Source organism: Salvia miltiorrhiza, chromosome 6, assembly GCF_028751815.1.
Source record: "Salvia miltiorrhiza cultivar Shanhuang (shh) chromosome 6, IMPLAD_Smil_shh, whole genome shotgun sequence".
Classification (NCBI taxonomy): domain Eukaryota; kingdom Viridiplantae; phylum Streptophyta; class Magnoliopsida; order Lamiales; family Lamiaceae; genus Salvia; species Salvia miltiorrhiza.
Genome location: NC_080392.1, coordinates 45,301,824 through 45,315,525, shown reverse-complemented (window position 1 = coordinate 45,315,525; position 13,702 = coordinate 45,301,824). Strand labels below are relative to the sequence as shown.

Below are 13,702 nucleotides of genomic sequence, written 5' to 3'. Positions count from 1 at the left end.
ATTCCTATTTTTGTTTTCTCCTAATCCTTATATCTAATCATATTTTTTTTTGCAGCAAATAGAGTTTCTATCTATTACTTTGATTTCTTGGATTACTTCTTGTCATTTTCTCTCATCAGCTTCATTCATCTCACTTTCTCACAATTTAATACTTCGATTCTTAATATATTTAGTTAGATGCTAATTTTAAACGTAAATGACATTGTTTTAATATGCCCAAATTAACATTGTATTAGTAATCGACAAATATGGTACGTATGATTTCATATAGTATTTCAGCACAAAATTTGACCAAAAAATAAGCGAGCATGCAAAATAAATAATATATATTTCATAATTTTAATATATATTTTGTAGTAGAGAAGGAGAGAGAAAAAGTATAAATAATAACGACAACCATAAAATAACCATATAAATAAGAAAAGACAAAAAATATGAAAATTTGATTAAAAAAAAGAGATAGAAAAAATAAACATCTTAAAATTTTAAAATATAATAATTTATTTATTTTAAATTCATATTTGATAATTTTATACCAAATTAAAGATCTTGCATTTATATTTAATTTAAGATATATAATAAATATTTTTGTGTTTAAAATAAAATTTGATTTAAAAAAAATCACAAAAATATGAAAAAGAGAATATGAGAGAGAGAGAGAGAAAGTATGTATGAAAAATTGAAAGAAATCGTGTGATGAAAGAGGAGAGACGAGAGAGGAAAGAGGAGAGAGAAAATATATGAGATTATAATTTATAAAAATTACCATTTTGCCACTAGTATTACTTTATAAAAATACTTTATACATTTATTTACTAATATAAAAATTATGACATCTCTTAAAGTTGTTATATTATTTATTTTATGTTTATTAATTATATACATATATATATATATATATATATATATATATATATATATATATATATATATATAGGGGTGGGCTAGGATGAAAACACTCTTAAGTGTATAAATATAAACGTTTTTTTCAAATTACGAATTTTATCCAGCAGTGTTACGAATTCATCCAACATTATTACGAATTGTGAAAAAAAAATATTTGCTACCTTTGGGATTCGAACCCAGGATCACGAATATATCCAACAAGGTGATGAATCAACCGTTATATATATATATATATAGGGGAATGCTAAAATAAGAACGCTTATTAAAATATAAATTAAGAACTATTTTCAGCCCTTAGATCATCAAGATCTACGGTTGATTCATCACCTTGTTGGATATATTCATTGTAGTAGCCCGCTCTTTTAATTATGATTAAAACTAGTAAATGCAATTTTTATAAATAAATCCAGTTTATGGTCCTAATTTTTTTTTTTTTTTTTTTTTTTTTTTTATCAGAACGAAGTTATTATTTTAGCTTTATAACATATGAGAAAAACGCGACGAGGATTATTGAGCTATTCAATAATTATTATTTCCAAGTTATAACTGACTTAGCAAAGTCATGTTATTTATTAATCGAAAAACAGAAGCAGTTATATTTTATTAGTACTACTTGAAGTCGAGAAATTATTCTGACTGCCACGCAGATTAAATCTACGGATTTAATCTAGATATTAAATGGCTTGTGAAGTGAATTAAATCTATGTATTTAATTTATACACGAATAATGAGCAGAAGCCAGTATTTGATTGCAAACACGCGATTAAATAGTAGATGCACTGAGTAACCAAGACACAAAGATTTATTATTATTTACAATTAGAACTTCAACCACCACTATCAATCAATGCAGTAATTGATTTTTTTTTCTTTTTTTTTTTCTGAGTACAAGAAGAAATCTTTGCATATAAGTTCACCACTGGCAGCAAGAGTGACGCAGTACATTTGGGTAAAAAAATAAAACTCTCGAATTTGCTGGCTTTAGGAGGAAGATCATGCTTAAGACAATCATCTTCCACTATCTAATTATTTATCAACCACTACCTCCACTTAACAAAAATGAGACCTACGCACTAGCCTGCACCACCACCCTTTTTCTCCACCAAACTTTCCACTTACTTCATTCCTTCTCTCATACACCAAGCACCAGAAAGGGAGATGAAGTTCCTGCTGCCAACTGCCAAGTATCGAGAGTTTCTTCTCCATTGAATTCATTATCAACAACAGCAGCTACCAACACAAAATACTCAAGGTAATTTGATATCCCAAATATTCAACTCAGTTTGCATCCATATCTAGCATATCACAGTTCATCTACATCAAATAGCCTAGATATTTCGTACAATAGAAAGTATAAACTTCACAAACAGGCTGCACTCTAGAACAACAAGCATATGAGTTTATGCAAAACAAAGAAAGAATACACCTTAGCTCATAATCCAACACAGGGCTCATTGACGAGCATATAACAACGCTGTTATTCATTTAGCACAGTAGCAAAATTTCCACGGCTTATAAACGGAATTAGGAAAAACCACAACCCCTCGTATTAAACTTTCACATCATAAGCAAATGAATCAAGATACAATAGTAGAATGAAACTAGAGAACTTAGCTTAAGAAATAGGGCCGATTGCCCTGCTCTGAATCGGGATTTAACGGCGCCGAGGAGTAGGCGAGGCGACACCCTTCGCCGGGAACAGCGACAGCAACGGCGAAGCCGGCCTCCAGTAGCAGCAGCGGCGGTGGCGTGGCACAAATCGAACCCCGTCGACCCCGGAGAACAACGAAGGCGGACTTTACCTGGTCGCCGGAGGAACGCGAAGGAGATGGCGGCGATTCGTGGAGGAGAGCGAAACCGGCAGTCAGTTGCCGGATTTACAGAGCCACGGCGACCAGCCATCAGATTCTGATGGAGACGCGGTGCAGCGGCGACCTGGTATTTGACGATTAGGGCTCGCCCTTCCACTCTCTTCTTCCCGAACACGGATTTGAGGCCGAGACACCAAGTTTGGAGGGGGGACGACAACTAGCGGTCGCCGGACTTACAGAAACGGCGGAGGATTCGATCTCAGGGAAAGCTAGGGCTCCTCCTCTCAGTCGAGTTTGAGAGGTAAATCGAGAGAGAGGAGATGAGGGAGCAGACCGACGTCGGGGTTCTGAGCAACGCTGGCCTCGCCGGCGGCTGGAATGGTCAGAGTACGGAGCGGCGACGGCAGATCTGCGGGAGACAGATCGGGTGAGAAATTGAGAGAGGGAAGTAGATGGAGAGAGAGAGAAATGGACCAGGGGCGATGTCCTCGGCTGGCCGTCGTTCTCGCCGGAGCCGTTCGCGGCGGAGCTCGCGTAGAGCGGGCGAGAGAGAGAGAGAGGTCTTGAGCGGCGCTGGCGAGATTTGGGAAGAGAGGCTGCTGATTTGGGTGGAGGAATTGAGGAACAGAAGCCGTGAAAATGAGAGAGAAAGAACCGAGATTTCATCTCTTGGTTGGGCCACTTTGATTAGTTGGGCTGGAGTTTAAAATGATGGGTTGATTCTTTTCTTTATTTGGGCTTCAATTATTTTAAAGTTTGGGCCTCACATTTTTAAGTATTGCAAGCCAAGATTTGGGCTTTTCCTTATGTTAAATTCGAACTGGGCCTTCTTTTTAGGTGGGCTGCAGATTTTAAGTGTTTTTGGGCTTGAATTAATTTAAGGAGTCGGGCTGATGCATATTTTATGATGGGCTATTATTCTAATCCCATTTATATTTCGTTGGGCCAGTTTAATTCATCATTTGGGCCGATTAAATTGCCTATTGGACTAAGATTAATTCTTTTCAGTCCACATTAATTATTATTTGGACCCCTATTTTAATTGTTTTGGGTCGAAGACTTTTTAAGTTGGGCTTTAATTCTTTTAAAGCTTGAGCTGAAGTTACTTCTTTCAGTTAAGCCTTGCAGTATCTATTTTGATGAAGCCCAATTATTTATCAGTGAGCGAGCCGATTCTTATTCAGTAAATGAGCCGCCCAGTTTATTAATTAATGTTTTTGGACTTCGGACTTTAAAGCGAACTATTATCATTTATTTCTTTAAAGCCACTGGTTTATTTAATTAATTGGCTACTCTCTTTTGAGCCTATTAATTATTTGAGGTTACGCTAGTAATGATGTTTCTATCGAAAAGCCCGATAATTTCTACAAGGTCACACCTCGTTTAAAGCCGAGTTAGTCCTTTTTCAATCAAGTACAAATGCGAGGTTTATTTCACAACTAGAATATTCCGATGAGGAAGGAAGAATCACAGTTTTATTCGACCGCGCTAGACGGGAATTAGCTAAATCTATTTACGAGGATTAATAGTAGAATTCCCGATTATCGCTCAGAAGATTAGTTCATGCATACCAGATTCATGCATAGTTACAATTACGCTTTCTCATTAATTAAGAATTTTCCTCGAGGCAATGTCTTATTTTTATATTCTCGTGATTAAGGTCAAGCGCAAGAATAAGAACTACACAAGGAGTTAGAGTACCTTAGCAAAACTTTGCTATCAGGTGGGCAATTTCTTACGCGTAAATAAAATGCTATGTAAGTGTTATGCTTTAAAATGCAAATTGGATCTTCAAGTGTGGTATGCTTTATTACGCTTAAATGAGTTAAGCTTTATTATGATGTACGTTAAATGATTTACGCTATGCTGTTTATATTATTTACGCCCTATGTAATTTACGCTTATTTACGCTTGAATGCTTTACGCTGATAAGTTTATGCTTATGTTTGATGCATGCGTCTGTTGAGGGAGGCCTCCCTCAACAGTACGATGCCGTGTCCGCTGAGGAGGGCCTTCCTCACGGCGCGATGCCCGTGTCCGCTGAGGGAGGCCTCCCTAGCGGCGCGATGCCAGTATGCCAGTATACCAGTGTTACAGCGTCTATTGGGGGAGGCCTCCCTCAATAGTACGATGCCGTGACCGCTGAGGGAGGCTCCCCCTCACGGCGCGATGCCCGTGTTCGTTGGGGAAGGCCTTCTCCACGACACGATGCTTGTTTATGATTATTGATGATGAAGAATGCGCTCATGCTATTTATGAATTTGGAATTGTTTAATGAGCAAAGGATTTGAAAGAAACTTATGCCTCTTATGCGATGTTGTGAAATTGTTAATGATGTTATGTTATATGCTTGGCAACTGCCCACTAAGTACTCTTGTACTTAGCCTTTCGATGTTTATGTTTGTGCAGGTTGAGCTGTGATGGGCGATGAAGTGTTGTTGCTGAGTAGAGTTTTTGTCGAACTTAAAGTAGGCTCAGAAAGGATACATGTCTTCATACATGTATCTCAGTTATGCATTCCGCTGTAAACACTGATTATTTCAGTTACACCTTCCGTTGCAAACTCTGATAATGTTTTAGCCAAGCCCCTAACGATGCCTTTTTCCTTTTTAAGGAATATAACGCGTATTCAAGCTCTTTGAGTATTCTTTTATGCACCCCTTTCTAAACCCGCTTCTTAATTTCCCTTCCCCAGTCATGGTTTTCCCGGATTAATTATTCTTTATTAAGGCCGGTCGTGACAGAGTGGTATCAGAGCAGTTCATTTGCTCTGAGCCTAAGAGTTTATTTAAGCCAAACTTAGAATGGATCACTAAAGTGTCTAGATTTCAATCGACAAAGCTCAGCACTTCATCGCATCACACTCAACGAAGCAGAATGGTAAGCTATTCCAAGTTTTGAGTTAATGTTTACAAAAAAAGTGAGAACTATCGTAATAACAAAGTGAGTAACTGTCAATAGCTTTGTTATGTTGTTATTGAATGAAATGATTTACGCAAGTACGATTAAGTATGCCTATGGAATAAATCCCTATGAACATAGAGCTATTACGCTATGAGATCACCACTACGACAGAACATAGAAGCAAACATAGAAGAAATTAGATTGTATCTTTTGGTGGCTATAGTGAAGGCAGCAAGATAAGTGATGCATATAGAATAATTTTTAAGCTCATGATTTTATAGCCACTATAAATCTCCATGACTTATGTTTAAGTATCCAATTTAGATGATGTGATATTATATGCTTAAGAATTGTTATGACTCATAGATTTGAGATGCTAAGGACCCTTAAAGCTTACTACATCAATGATCAATGATGTCATTGGAGTCATGACTTGTTTACAAGTTATATTAAGTTGACATTTACAAGAATTCTTTTGAGGTTTGTATTAGATTATGCTAGGGTGTACTAATTGGCACATCTTTGCTATCAGAATGCCACCTAAGAGAGGACGCCCTGCGAGAAATAATAACAATCGCAGAAACCGTAACGCTGTACCCGAAGAACCACAAGATGCTCGAGGACATAACCCATGCCCTCCGCCCCCAACTAGGAGAGTCGAAGAACTCTTTTTAAGGCAAAATCCACCTACATTTGACGGAACGAGTGAACCGGCAGAAGCTGAGATTTGGGTGCGTGCAATGGAACGCATTTTCAACTTTCTACGTTGTACTGATGAGGAGCGCCTATCTTGCGTCTCATTCCAGCTAACAGGATCAGCGGATTTCTGGTGGGAAGCACGTCGAAAAATTCTGACACCTGAACAATGGGCAAGTTATACTTGGGAAGATTTTAAGACAGGATTATATGATAAATATATTCCGAAAAGCTATAGGAAGAAGAAAGAAGCTGAGTTCTACGAGTTAAAGCAAGGAAAGAAATCTGTGGTTGAATACGACAAGGAATTCTGCAACCTGTCTAGGTTTGCTCCGCAACAAGTGGACACAGATGAGAAGATGGCAGAGAAATTTTGTGCCGGTCTGCGACACGAGATCAGGATGGCTCTAGCAAGTCACGGAGGACTCTCATACACGGAGTCTCTGAACAGGGCACTTGACATTGAAGCTGCAATGCCGTCGGACAAGTCAGCCCCATTGTTGATCTCGACGCAAAAAGACTTACCAATAGCCTCACATACTCTCAAAGGGAAGCGCAAGTGGGACAACAACGAAAACAATATCAATCAGACTAGTAAGAAAGTGTGGCAAGAAAAGGAACGGGCCGAACAGTTTATTCAACCAAGGCACGAGGCACAGACTAACCTCGAGCCAACTGGGGATAGCCAAGGTCAGAGAGGAATTTCACCTTGCCCAAATTGTGGTAAGATGCATAGGGGTATCTGTCGGGCTGGAACTAACGGTTGTTACAATTGTGGCCAAAAAGGTCACTACTCCACGCAATGCCCCCACAAATAACGAGGTTCAGCAATTGAGAACACCCACACCCCCTTGCCAGCAATACGCGGACACTTGCGTAATCAGCCTCAATCACATCAGTGAAAATCTTATGGAGACATCGCAGACAAGAGAAGTTACGCGGGAACTTGAAGACAAGATGAAGGAAAAATATCCCGAACTGTTTTAGCAGAGATATGCAAATTTCGGGACGAAATTTTTGTTAAGAGGGGTAGTATGTAGTAGCCCGCTCTTTTAATTATGATTAAAACTAGTAAATGCAATTTTTATAAATAAATCCAGTTTATGGTCCTAATTTTTTTTTTTTTTTTTTTTTTTTTATCAGAACGAAGTTATTATTTTAGCTTTATAACATATGAGAAAAACGCGACGAGGATTATTGAGCTATTCAATAATTATTATTTCCAAGTTATAACTGACTTAGCAAAGTCATGTTATTTATTAATCGAAAAACAGAAGCAGTTATATTTTATTAGTACTACTTGAAGTCGAGAAATTATTCTGACTGCCACGCAGATTAAATCTACGGATTTAATCTAGATATTAAATGGCTTGTGAAGTGAATTAAATCTATGTATTTAATTTATACACGAATAATGAGCAGAAGCCAGTATTTGATTGCAAACACGCGATTAAATAGTAGATGCACTGAGTAACCAAGACACAAAGATTTATTATTATTTACAATTAGAACTTCAACCACCACTATCAATCAATGCAGTAATTGATTTTTTTTTCTTTTTTTTTTTCTGAGTACAAGAAGAAATCTTTGCATATAAGTTCACCACTGGCAGCAAGAGTGACGCAGTACATTTGGGTAAAAAAATAAAACTCTCGAATTTGCTGGCTTTAGGAGGAAGATCATGCTTAAGACAATCATCTTCCACTATCTAATTATTTATCAACCACTACCTCCACTTAACAAAAATGAGACCTACGCACTAGCCTGCACCACCACCCTTTTTCTCCACCAAACTTTCCACTTACTTCATTCCTTCTCTCATACACCAAGCACCAGAAAGGGAGATGAAGTTCCTGCTGCCAACTGCCAAGTATCGAGAGTTTCTTCTCCATTGAATTCATTATCAACAACAGCAGCTACCAACACAAAATACTCAAGGTAATTTGATATCCCAAATATTCAACTCAGTTTGCATCCATATCTAGCATATCACAGTTCATCTACATCAAATAGCCTAGATATTTCGTACAATAGAAAGTATAAACTTCACAAACAGGCTGCACTCTAGAACAACAAGCATATGAGTTTATGCAAAACAAAGAAAGAATACACCTTAGCTCATAATCCAACACAGGGCTCATTGACGAGCATATAACAACGCTGTTATTCATTTAGCACAGTAGCAAAATTTCCACGGCTTATAAACGGAATTAGGAAAAACCACAACCCCTCGTATTAAACTTTCACATCATAAGCAAATGAATCAAGATACAATAGTAGAATGAAACTAGAGAACTTAGCTTAAGAAATAGGGCCGATTGCCCTGCTCTGAATCGGGATTTAACGGCGCCGAGGAGTAGGCGAGGCGACACCCTTCGCCGGGAACAGCGACAGCAACGGCGAAGCCGGCCTCCAGTAGCAGCAGCGGCGGTGGCGTGGCACAAATCGAACCCCGTCGACCCCGGAGAACAACGAAGGCGGACTTTACCTGGTCGCCGGAGGAACGCGAAGGAGATGGCGGCGATTCGTGGAGGAGAGCGAAACCGGCAGTCAGTTGCCGGATTTACAGAGCCACAGGCGACCAGCCATCAGATTCTGATGGAGACGCGGTGCAGCGGCGACCTGGTATTTGACGATTAGGGCTCGCCCTTCCACTCTCTTCTTCCCGAACACGGATTTGAGGCCGAGACACCAAGTTTGGAGGGGGGACGACAACTAGCGGTCGCCGGACTTACAGAAACGGCGGAGGATTCGATCTCAGGGAAAGCTAGGGCTCCTCCTCTCAGTCGAGTTTGAGAGGTAAATCGAGAGAGAGGAGATGAGGGAGCAGACCGACGTCGGGGTTCTGAGCAACGCTGGCCTCGCCGGCGGCTGGAATGGTCAGAGTACGGAGCGGCGACGGCAGATCTGCGGGAGACAGATCGGGTGAGAAATTGAGAGAGGGAAGTAGATGGAGAGAGAGAGAAATGGACCAGGGGCGATGTCCTCGGCTGGCCGTCGTTCTCGCCGGAGCCGTTCGCGGCGGAGCTCGCGTAGAGCGGGCGAGAGAGAGAGAGGTCTTGAGCGGCGCTGGCGAGATTTGGGAAGAGAGGCTGCTGATTTGGGTGGAGGAATTGAGGAACAGAAGCCGTGAAAATGAGAGAGAAAGAACCGAGATTTCATCTCTTGGTTGGGCCACTTTGATTAGTTGGGCTGGAGTTTAAAATGATGGGTTGATTCTTTTCTTTATTTGGGCTTCAATTATTTTAAAGTTTGGGCCTCACATTTTTAAGTATTGCAAGCCAAGATTTGGGCTTTTCCTTATGTTAAATTCGAACTGGGCCTTCTTTTTAGGTGGGCTGCAGATTTTAAGTGTTTTTGGGCTTGAATTAATTTAAGGAGTCGGGCTGATGCATATTTTATGATGGGCTATTATTCTAATCCCATTTATATTTCGTTGGGCCAGTTTAATTCATCATTTGGGCCGATTAAATTGCCTATTGGACTAAGATTAATTCTTTTCAGTCCACATTAATTATTATTTGGACCCCTATTTTAATTGTTTTGGGTCGAAGACTTTTTAAGTTGGGCTTTAATTCTTTTAAAGCTTGAGCTGAAGTTACTTCTTTCAGTTAAGCCTTGCAGTATCTATTTTGATGAAGCCCAATTATTTATCAGTGAGCGAGCCGATTCTTATTCAGTAAATGAGCCGCCCAGTTTATTAATTAATGTTTTTGGACTTCGGACTTTAAAGCGAACTATTATCATTTATTTCTTTAAAGCCACTGGTTTATTTAATTAATTGGCTACTCTCTTTTGAGCCTATTAATTATTTGAGGTTACGCTAGTAATGATGTTTCTATCGAAAAGCCCGATAATTTCTACAAGGTCACACCTCGTTTAAAGCCGAGTTAGTCCTTTTTCAATCAAGTACAAATGCGAGGTTTATTTCACAACTAGAATATTCCGATGAGGAAGGAAGAATCACAGTTTTATTCGACCGCGCTAGACGGGAATTAGCTAAATCTATTTACGAGGATTAATAGTAGAATTCCCGATTATCGCTCAGAAGATTAGTTCATGCATACCAGATTCATGCATAGTTACAATTACGCTTTCTCATTAATTAAGAATTTTCCTCGAGGCAATGTCTTATTTTTATATTCTCGTGATTAAGGTCAAGCGCAAGAATAAGAACTACACAAGGAGTTAGAGTACCTTAGCAAAACTTTGCTATCAGGTGGGCAATTTCTTACGCGTAAATAAAATGCTATGTAAGTGTTATGCTTTAAAATGCAAATTGGATCTTCAAGTGTGGTATGCTTTATTACGCTTAAATGAGTTAAGCTTTATTATGATGTACGTTAAATGATTTACGCTATGCTGTTTATATTATTTACGCCCTATGTAATTTACGCTTATTTACGCTTGAATGCTTTACGCTGATAAGTTTATGCTTATGTTTGATGCATGCGTCTGTTGAGGGAGGCCTCCCTCAACAGTACGATGCCGTGTCCGCTGAGGAGGGCCTTCCTCACGGCGCGATGCCCGTGTCCGCTGAGGGAGGCCTCCCTAGCGGCGCGATGCCAGTATGCCAGTATACCAGTGTTACAGCGTCTATTGGGGGAGGCCTCCCTCAATAGTACGATGCCGTGACCGCTGAGGGAGGCTCCCCCTCACGGCGCGATGCCCGTGTTCGTTGGGGAAGGCCTTCTCCACGACACGATGCTTGTTTATGATTATTGATGATGAAGAATGCGCTCATGCTATTTATGAATTTGGAATTGTTTAATGAGCAAAGGATTTGAAAGAAACTTATGCCTCTTATGCGATGTTGTGAAATTGTTAATGATGTTATGTTATATGCTTGGCAACTGCCCACTAAGTACTCTTGTACTTAGCCTTTCGATGTTTATGTTTGTGCAGGTTGAGCTGTGATGGGCGATGAAGTGTTGTTGCTGAGTAGAGTTTTTGTCGAACTTAAAGTAGGCTCAGAAAGGATACATGTCTTCATACATGTATCTCAGTTATGCATTCCGCTGTAAACACTGATTATTTCAGTTACACCTTCCGTTGCAAACTCTGATAATGTTTTAGCCAAGCCCCTAACGATGCCTTTTTCCTTTTTAAGGAATATAACGCGTATTCAAGCTCTTTGAGTATTCTTTTATGCACCCCTTTCTAAACCCGCTTCTTAATTTCCCTTCCCCAGTCATGGTTTTCCCGGATTAATTATTCTTTATTAAGGCCGGTCGTGACATTCATGGTCATGGGTTCGAATCCCAAAGGTAGCAAAAAATTATTTTTTCGATATTCATACCTTTATACAGTTTATTCATGCGTGTTATACATAAAATTCATGCATTTTTGTTGGTTCGTAATTCTTAAAATAAGGGTGGTTTATTGAATAACCGCCCCCTATATATATATATATATAAAATTTGAAAATATCTAACAGTAGACTTGAGAAACACAGTTTGTGGGACTTTTACAATAAAATCATCAATTAACAATAATGATATAAGTTGGAGCAAACTTGAGAGAGGTGAGATAATATAAGTAATTCCCACTAGCCTAAATAAATGGAAAAAGAGTGAGGAAAGATACAATGGAAGAGAGAATGGAGAATTAAAAAGAATGTTTTATATTTAAAATTTTAAATTAGTATGATTTATTAAATTGTCACATTTTTTTTTAATTATTTTTTTCAGGAATTTTAATATAATAGGAATATTGAAATATTTTTATGGAAAAAATACTGTAATATAAAGATGTTATATGGATTATAATACAATTCTCTTCCAAAATAATGTTGTTTCACTCTTTATTTTTTCAATATGAATCTTAAATTAAAGCTTATATTTAATTTGAAATAAAGACACACACACACACACGCATTAAAACATAATTTAATGTAGATACACACACACATTAAAACATAAATTTAAAATATTTTCCCCCACCAATTTAGTGTCAAATGCCTAATTTGTTAGCAAATATTTGTCCCGACGGTATTTTAAATTTTCTCGGCGGTATTCTCAACTTTTTTCCGACGGTATTCTCAACTTAGTCGGCGGTATTTTCAATTTTCCCGACGGTATTCTCAACTTAGTCGACGGTATTCTCAATTACTTGACGGTATTTTAAATTTTCTCGGCGGTATTCTCAATTTTCCCGACGGTATTGTCAACTTAGTCGGCGGTATTCTCAATTACCCGACGGTATTTTCAATTTTCTCGGCGGTATTCTCAATTTTTCCGACAGTATTCTCAACTTAGTTGGCGGTATTCTCAATTACCCGACGGTATTCTCAATTACCCGTAGGTATTCTCAATTTAACCCGGCGGTATTCTCAATTTCCCGGCGATATTCTCAATTTTCTCGACGGTATTTTCAATTTACCCGTAGGTATTCTCAATTTAACCCGACGGTATTTTTAATTTACCCGGAGGAATTAGCAAATTTCCACTTCAATATCCAATTGCACTTACAAATGGGGTTACCACTACCAAAATAAAAAAACAAATAATGCAAGCACAACATACGACTAGATCATCGAAACCAAGAACAACCTAATTGTTGGCGTCTGGAGATCTTTCGCATTCACTCCTTCGGGGCATCGATGGCGTTTTGAAAATATCTAACAGTAGATTTTCGAGGCCCTCAGTCGTCAATCCCTTCAAAAATAATTTTTTTTATAAAAATTGTATATGAATATTAGTAGGCTTGCCCAAAAATAAATAAAAAATAAATAAACATTACTACCTGCATCACATACTCCATATGTCTGGGATCAAAATTGTAATCAGATGGATTTTGAAGAGAAAAACGTGGCGGATTCTGATGAGAAGTAGATGTGTTGCCATACTCATGCACAGAATGTCGATGTGCCATGGACATTGTCGCTTCAGTATGATGTGACACATCATCGGCCACTGGACCACCATCGTCGAGTTAGACATCATCACAATTTCTAGTCTCTGGTGCAGGCGTACGACGAGGGGCAGGAGAATGTACACCCTTACGATGTACAACACTACAGCTGAAAAACCCCTTCAAATCATCCAAAAAACCCTTCAATGTCCTCTTCATTCGACTCTCCAAATCCTCGTTATGCCTTCTCATTCGAATCTCCTGTTCTTCTGCCATCCTTCTCAGTCTGATATCCTGCTCTTCTGCTATCCTTCTCATTCTTATCTCATGCTCTTCTGACATCCTTCTAATTCGAAGATCATGCTCCTCGCCCATAATTTTGACCACACCTGCTATATAGCCACAGTCTCGTGCTCGGATAACGTGATCGCCACTACTAGATGATGATGTGGTAGGTGGTGGTCGACTACGCTTTCCCTTATCTCGAGGCCTCGCCGGCCTTTCTTCTCGTCTCCTCGACAATTCATGCTCGGC

General features: G+C 38.9%; 4 long non-coding RNA genes across 4 annotated transcripts; 2 read left to right on the top strand and 2 right to left on the bottom strand.

The window, feature by feature from the left end:
• Positions 1-2,359: 2,359 nt before the first annotated feature.
• LOC130989985 (uncharacterized) lies at positions 2,360-3,434 on the bottom strand. The gene is made up of 2 exons (XR_009090809.1): positions 3,191-3,434; positions 2,360-3,125 (listed from the first exon to the last, which is right to left on the bottom strand). It is a non-coding gene; the product is annotated as an uncharacterized LOC130989985 (long non-coding RNA).
• An 858-nt stretch (positions 3,435-4,292) lies between these two features.
• On the top strand, positions 4,293-5,355 carry LOC130989984 (uncharacterized). The gene is made up of 2 exons (XR_009090808.1): positions 4,293-4,439; positions 5,126-5,355. It is a non-coding gene; the product is annotated as an uncharacterized LOC130989984 (long non-coding RNA).
• Positions 5,356-8,456: 3,101 nt separating this feature from the next.
• Positions 8,457-9,512, bottom strand: LOC130989983 (uncharacterized). The gene is made up of 2 exons (XR_009090807.1): positions 9,289-9,512; positions 8,457-9,223 (listed from the first exon to the last, which is right to left on the bottom strand). It is a non-coding gene; the product is annotated as an uncharacterized LOC130989983 (long non-coding RNA).
• Positions 9,513-10,388: 876 nt separating this feature from the next.
• On the top strand, positions 10,389-11,451 carry LOC130989982 (uncharacterized). The gene is made up of 2 exons (XR_009090806.1): positions 10,389-10,535; positions 11,222-11,451. It is a non-coding gene; the product is annotated as an uncharacterized LOC130989982 (long non-coding RNA).
• Positions 11,452-13,702: the final 2,251 nt, after the last annotated feature.